Below are 7079 nucleotides of genomic sequence, written 5' to 3'. Positions count from 1 at the left end.
TTTTCCCCCCCCCCCCCCCCCGCCACACACACACGCACACACACACATAAACACACACTATAACGTAGAGAAACTGCATTAATGGGTTTGAGTCCTACAAGTAAAAGTCCAGGCAAATCTTTATTACAGTTTGATAAAAATTCCCTGCAGGAAGTAGACAGCATGCAAACAATATTGATGCAAAATCCATATCTTCAATCAAGTGCAAAGCCCTTACTGAACCTTCAACGGTAGCTCCTTAGACTCTAAAAGTTTTCGAGAAAAGTGACTGACAGCATTCACTTGGGGTCAAGTCGAAATGAATACACCTGCAGCTTCTATCATGATGGTTAACCGAATCTTCCTGGCTTGGTTGGAATGCTGTTTTTAAGCTTAAAGCCAGGAGATGGACTGAGAGATTCTTTTTACATTTTTGCAGTTCACACAAAGGTCACAAGCTGGTACTGGCCTCTGGACGCCATCTGGGCCCAGCCCTGTTCTCTGGCCTGCGCAGGGCTCGGAACATTTGGAATTGCTTGTCAATATCTGAAGGACTGCAAACTTCCCGTAAAGGGCGGATGTCCCGGTTTTCTAGGCCTGCAGTCTCCCTGCCATTTTTTACCGGGAACCCCACCACTCAGTCCTGGCAAGTCCTCCTGGCCCCTACAGACATGTGACCTTGAGACCCTGGTTTATTTGTCATCTTTTCACATTTGCTCAGATCTTAATCTATTACTTCTCTCTTACCAGCTGCATATACAATGTATGTGACTGTGTTAGAATTAATACTGAAAAATCAGTGTTATAGAGAACACATTTTTGGTTGCCAAGGGGGAGGCGGGTGGGAGGGGTGGATTAGAAACTTGGGATTAGCAGATGCAAACTATTATATACAGGATAGATAAACAACAAGGTCCTACTGCAGAGCACAGGGAACTATATACAATACCCTGTGATAAACCATAATGGAAAAGAATGTGAGAAGAAATGTATGTATGTGTGTAACTAAATCACTTTGCTGTATAGCAGAAATCAACACGACATTGTAAATCAACTATACCTCAATAAAAAATAGATTATAAAAGAGAAAGAAAAACCAATGTTAACTCCTCCAAAGTAGCCACTTGCTCCAAGAATCTATCATCCTTAAAATAAAAATGTAAATCGCATGGCCTGGAACCAACCCTCTGGAGGAGCTATTTCCATCACATGGTATTTGTCTTGGAAACACTTCAGGAGGAGCAGAACTTCCTCCCAAAGGCAAGGACATATGATAAAAGAGCGAGCCCTGGACTAAAAGTCAGAACACTGAAGTTCTAATGTCAGTCCCTCCACCCAGTGGCTATGTGGTCTTGAGCAAGTACTCGACCTCCAAGGGTCTCAGTTTCTGCCTTCACTGAAATGGAGAAGACAGTCCCGCTCTTGCCAACTCGAGCTGTTGCCAGGTGAACCAAATAAGCAACACGGAAGATGTCCCGCAGAGTGACGCAAACATCTGATGCCACTCTTTGATTTCCTAAAATTATCTAAAGTCACATCTGATCAATGATACGTGCTTATTTTTTTCTCTCTTTTTTTTTTTTTTTTTGAAACAAGGGATGCTATCTTCCGAGGCAATTCCAACAGAAAGGTTCTAAAATATTGAGCAACGGAGCTCCTTAAGATTAAGAGCAAAATTCCTACGATGTTAACTCTGAGGAGGAGGTGAGGGCATTTGAGAAGATCATCACCGTGAAGCTGGACACACCCGCTGTCTCCTAAAGGCCCTTGTGCACCAGGCACACCACCTCCTTTCTGCTCTTTGAACACGCCAGCTCGTTTCTACCTCAGGGCCTTTGCACTTGTTGATCTCTCTGTGGACAATGCTTTTCCCTGCTTCTTAGTATGGCTGTCTCTTCTCAGACTTCAGGTCTTGGGGTAAATGCTGCAGCCCCTCTAAAGAAGTCCCTTTGTCATCATCCTCCCAAAACCGACAACAGCTCTGCTTCACCATTCTCTACTGCAAACACTTTCTTTTCAACCTGACATGGGCCAAATTTGAAATTAAATATATGTGTGTAATTACTGACTGTGACTCTCCTTTCGACTATAAGCTGTAGGAGGGCAGAAACAAGCCTGTCTAGTAGCCCCAGTGTACCTCCATCACCTAGCACAGTGCTTGGCATAAAGTAGATGCTCAACTAACATTTTCCAAATAAACAAATGCATCAATGAATGGATGGAGAGATGGAAACCTCAATTCCTTACTAGACAGGTGACCCTGGACATATCACTAACCCTCCAGGATCCTGTGTCTTAGCTGCACATGGGTGTAAGATACTCTCAGGTGGCTGCTTTGCGGACTAAAGGAGACCATGTATGTTAAGTTCCTAGTGCAAAACCTGGAACACAGCAGATCCTCAAGAAATGGTAGCTTTTATAAAGATACTCAATGAGTATGTCCAGTCTCCCTTGTATGGAACAAATCTGGCACTTTACTAGAGGTATGTTAAATGTTTGTTTATATAAAGAAGGAGAGACAAGATTGCATGTTTCAAATAAATTTGCAGAGCTCTGATTTAAGCAAGACTAAACAGATTTTTTACTACAGGACATCTCAGAGTCTGAAAAATACTGATTTGCTTTCTGAACCTCCTAAAGGAGAATTTAACATGTAGCATTTTGCCCCAAACTTATTGGAGCATAGTACTTTTCTGGAGGAAGGTGATATCGACCAGGGTTAGGACAATACAGAAGACAACTGGAAAAAGATGACTCTGGTTATTTTATACAATGAATTCTTAAAAGAATCCTGTGAATACGGTGCTCAGCACACTGTTGAATGCTTCTGTTTCATGAATTCCTTCCCAGTTTTCATGATAAACCTCACAAGTTGATTCTATATATACCTAAACATCGAAGAGAATTTAGTTTTGAAAACTGGCAAATGGGGTGGGAGAAGCAGTGAGGGTGGGTTGAATACGTCTTATTGTAGGTGGGTGTGTCCGAACCAGCACCTTCCTCTCCATCAGAAACGGCAATAATAAGGTGGTAATTCCAAAACCAACCAGCAGGTGGCTCTCTAGGACTAAATTTGGAGAAGAAAATTTTCTCAGACCAGTTGGATAAATTCCCTCATAAGGGTCTGATTTCCAAGAATAACCACCAGATCTGTCAGAAGACGTCGGCTTGAAATACATTAGGGTAGGTGAATTGGCCAGAGGAATTACAACTCACGGATATCGGCAAAACAAGAAGAAAGTACGTGCTGTGTAATCTCATCCTATGGCACACAGGGTCATGATGTTATTAGTTTTTCTCAATTTCATTTTTTTTCTGGGGGTGGGCAGAAGGGAAGGAGAGCAGGTGGTATAGGTGGAATAGATGAACTTACCCCATTTATTTGTTGTGTAAATGACCACCCGTGATAATAAGCAAGATAATTTTAGGTAGTCTGTGAACATTTTTTTTAATCTATCAAATTTACTGGTAAGTTGAGCCCCCAAACTGCATACACAGCACGTATTAGCACTGTATCTTAATGAATGTTGGCGACTAAAAAGCAATCCACAAGGTAAAATAAATATGGACAAATCTACACAGAACACGCTGGTGAGGAAATATCTCAGTAAACATTGGTACAAATTAAATATCAAAATAAAATACATTTACATTAATTCCTACACAGGTAACAAAAGTATGTAAAAACAAATAATTTGATGAAATAACTGGTACCAAAAAATGTATATAAATGAAGCAAAAAAAAAAAATGAAGCAATTACAATGCCATTCTCATGCACAGAAATATTCCAAGATAATAGGATATTTCAGTGAGTATCAGCAAGCAGTTAAAACAGGAATAATATAAGAATTCTATTGGAAATTTCTGTTCAGTGAAGGTCATACTATATAACAAAGAGCAAACAATAACAGTTTTAATTATCATCTTCAAAACCTAGAACACAATCATCTTCAAAACCCTATAAAATTATCAATCACAAAGTCTGATAATCCGTCGTCTCTGAGGGAATTCTGTGGCATTTTTTTCTCATCACTGGTTATTTATTTCATTAGAAACTAAGCTATCACTATCTTCAAATGACTGTTTTGTAAGTATTACTACTGTGCTCATTTGGAAAATCCATACCAATAAATTTGAACTTAAGTTTACAGTAATGCAGGCAGAACCTTGTTTTATTGTGTTTCACTTTATTATGCTTTGCAGATACTGCATATTTTTAATTGAAGATTTGTGGCACCCCTACATCAAGTAAGTCCGTTGGCACCATTTTTCCTAACCGCATTTGCTCACTTCGTGTCACATTTTGGTAATTCTCACGATATTTCCAACTTGTACATTATTATTATATGTGTCATGGTGACCTGTGATCCTGATGTTACTACTACGACCTGCTGAAGGCTCAGATGACGGTTAGCATGCTTTAGCAATAAAGTATTTTTAAGTTAAGGTATGTACATCTTTTTTAGACACAATGCTATTTATTGCACACTTAATCGACTACAGTATAGTGTAAACGTAACTTTTGTGTCCACTGGGAAACCAAAAACTTTGTGTGACTTGCCTTATCGCAATATTCGCCTTTTTGAGGTGGTCTGGAATCGAACCCCGAATGTCTCCAAGGTCTGCCTGAATCTTTTGAGTGTCGAATTATAAAAATAATAGACAACAAGCCTAAAGATAAAGATTTACCAAATAAACCCAAATCCAATTCTGATGAGTCGTTTGGCGGGTGGCTTTTGCTCTTTTTGACAAAAACAACAGAAACTTCTCAAAGAACATGATTTTTTTCCTTTGTGGTGAGGTTTTGTGTTGCTCTGCTCCACTTGTAAACATAACATTATCACTACTGTTATTTTGGAATTAGTGGGTCACTCGTCTTTGATGATCATCCCAGACCTGTCAGCTACGTATGGTTTTCCAACCATAATATGGGCTTTTTGCATGCACGTAAATCTCTGTTTTTTGTCATTGTGGTTTAAAAAAACTACGTCTGTATGCTGGAAAACAGAGTTGTTTTCTTCGTAGCAAACAGATGTAGACATTGTCAGAGGTAGTTGTATAAACCCAAGGAGCATACAAACCGCATGCTAACAGTATCTAAAACATCTGCTTTAAACTTAAGAAGATTTTTTAAAATATTAAAGGGTCTGATAAGACCCTTAGCCTTAAATCATTTCTGATGAATGCCTACTCGTTTTTGGTTAAATAGAGTTAGATTAGTTAAAGTAAGGATTGTAAAGGATTGAGCGTCTTCTTCATATGACATTTTCTCTGTCCAGATTGTCCTGAGGATTTTTAAACTCTGGGATATTTGCTAATAAATTCTGAAACTGCAACACATACTAAATATTCATGACATCCTCACTCTCATCTTTCCAAACATGGTATTCTGGGGAAATCCAGTGATTCATCAACTTTGATACAAGCTTGACTATTCTCAAATTACCAGGCTCTCTCTCAGGAATTCAAGCAATTTATCCATTTTCTCTTTACGAAGCCTACATCACTTTGGTTCTCAACTTTCTTTTGCATTCCAGACACACAGAATCTGAAAAGACATACCTTTTTTGTAAAGATTATTTGGGTTTGTGTAGACAGTCAAGTTACAAAACAACTCCATAGCTTTCTGTGAGTATATGTTCATAACACATGCTTCTTTTAAACCTTCAGTAATTACTATTGGTATTTGTACAGTTGATCTTATTGTGTATTAGAAAAAATATAGGTAATCGGTATAGCAGTATAAAGACAGTAAAATATACTTTTAAAAAGAAATATATTTAAATAGAAGAGACGGAAGAAAATTGAATAATGGTACAAGCGATATGTAAATGACAAAAACTGTGATGATATAAGTCAAATGTTGCGAAAATTTCTGAATTTGTTCTGACATGAAACCAATGGCATTTGTAACAACCTGATCTAACCCAACCCTCCCTCTCTGTGTAGATGTGTCTTGGAAGGTAAGCTTATTTATCAATTATCAAGGCAGTCACTTGTCACTCCTACAGGCACTCAGGACATAATTTTTGAGCATCTACACTATGCCATGCTCCCCACAAGTGAACAGAGCCTACAGTCATAAAGCCTAGAATGTTAGGACCTTCACTGCCCTCTTAACATTATACGGCCGTTCAACAAATATTCATGGACTCCATGCAAGGCACTGGGGGATAAAATAACGAGGAAAAAACAAAGACACAGGTCTCCTGCCCTCCTTGGTGTTACTGCTTCTTGGAAGAGCTAGTCCTGAGTCAACTGGCCACACAATTAAATATGAAATGAAAACTGTGGTGGGGCTGTAAAAGAGGGTGCCCTCGTCTGCATCTTAGGGGTACACACGACCGGAGATTCCACACCAGTATGACAAAGTCTGGGGGACCTGCCTTGGAGACAGGGAGGGCCCTGGAGGTAAGACCTAGAGATGACGAAGAGTCACCTCGGACAGGGGAAAGGCACAGAATTCCAGGGAGAACGACCAGGAAAAGCTCTCTGGGGGACAGATGATCAGCAGAAAGGGCCGGAGGGAAGGCTGGGTGACCAGGGCACAGAGAGCAGGTATTTATGGCCGGGGCCATTGCTTCCTTGTGGTCATTCATTCGTTCTTGCATTCATTCATTTAGCAAGTTTCTGCAGACGAACCAGGTTCCACCCCGTAGATGTTCGTCCATGTTTGGGGATCTTTGCGCCTCATCAGTGAAAAGGTCTCCAGCAAGAACCCCCTACACAGGCCTATTCATTTATTTATACATTACATATACACAAGGTATCCTTATATATAAAACATATAAAGATGCATTTGAAAGGATAAGAAAATGTTTTAACATTTTTCTAATTGTTCCCCTTGTCCCTCCATGGGCCATTCTGTACCCTGCTCCAGAGATCACTGTTCTGGAAAAGGGGCCTCTTAGGATTGGCTTAGAGTCACAGCAGAACCAGAGCCCAGGACTCCCTGTCCCCCAGGCCAGTCCCCTCCCAGGAGAGCGTGGGTCCCAAGCTTGAGAGTCATGAGCATCACCGGGGGGCTTGGTAACACATTCGGGGCCGGGCCCCACCCTCCGAGGTCCTGGGGGGGCCCGAACGTCCGTACCGCCAGCGG

At 40.5% G+C, this 7079-nt stretch overlaps 1 protein-coding gene across 1 annotated transcript in view; it reads right to left on the bottom strand.

The window, feature by feature from the left end:
* DOK5 (docking protein 5) overlaps window positions 1-7079 on the bottom strand; it is a 139926-nt gene that overhangs the window by 1784 nt on the left and 131063 nt on the right. The window lies entirely within an intron of this gene.

This window comes from Lipotes vexillifer, unplaced genomic scaffold, assembly GCF_000442215.2.
Source record: "Lipotes vexillifer unplaced genomic scaffold, Lipotes_vexillifer_v1.1 scaffold1186, whole genome shotgun sequence".
Taxonomy (NCBI): domain Eukaryota; kingdom Metazoa; phylum Chordata; class Mammalia; order Artiodactyla; family Lipotidae; genus Lipotes; species Lipotes vexillifer.
This window is presented reverse-complemented; position numbering and strand designations above follow the sequence as displayed.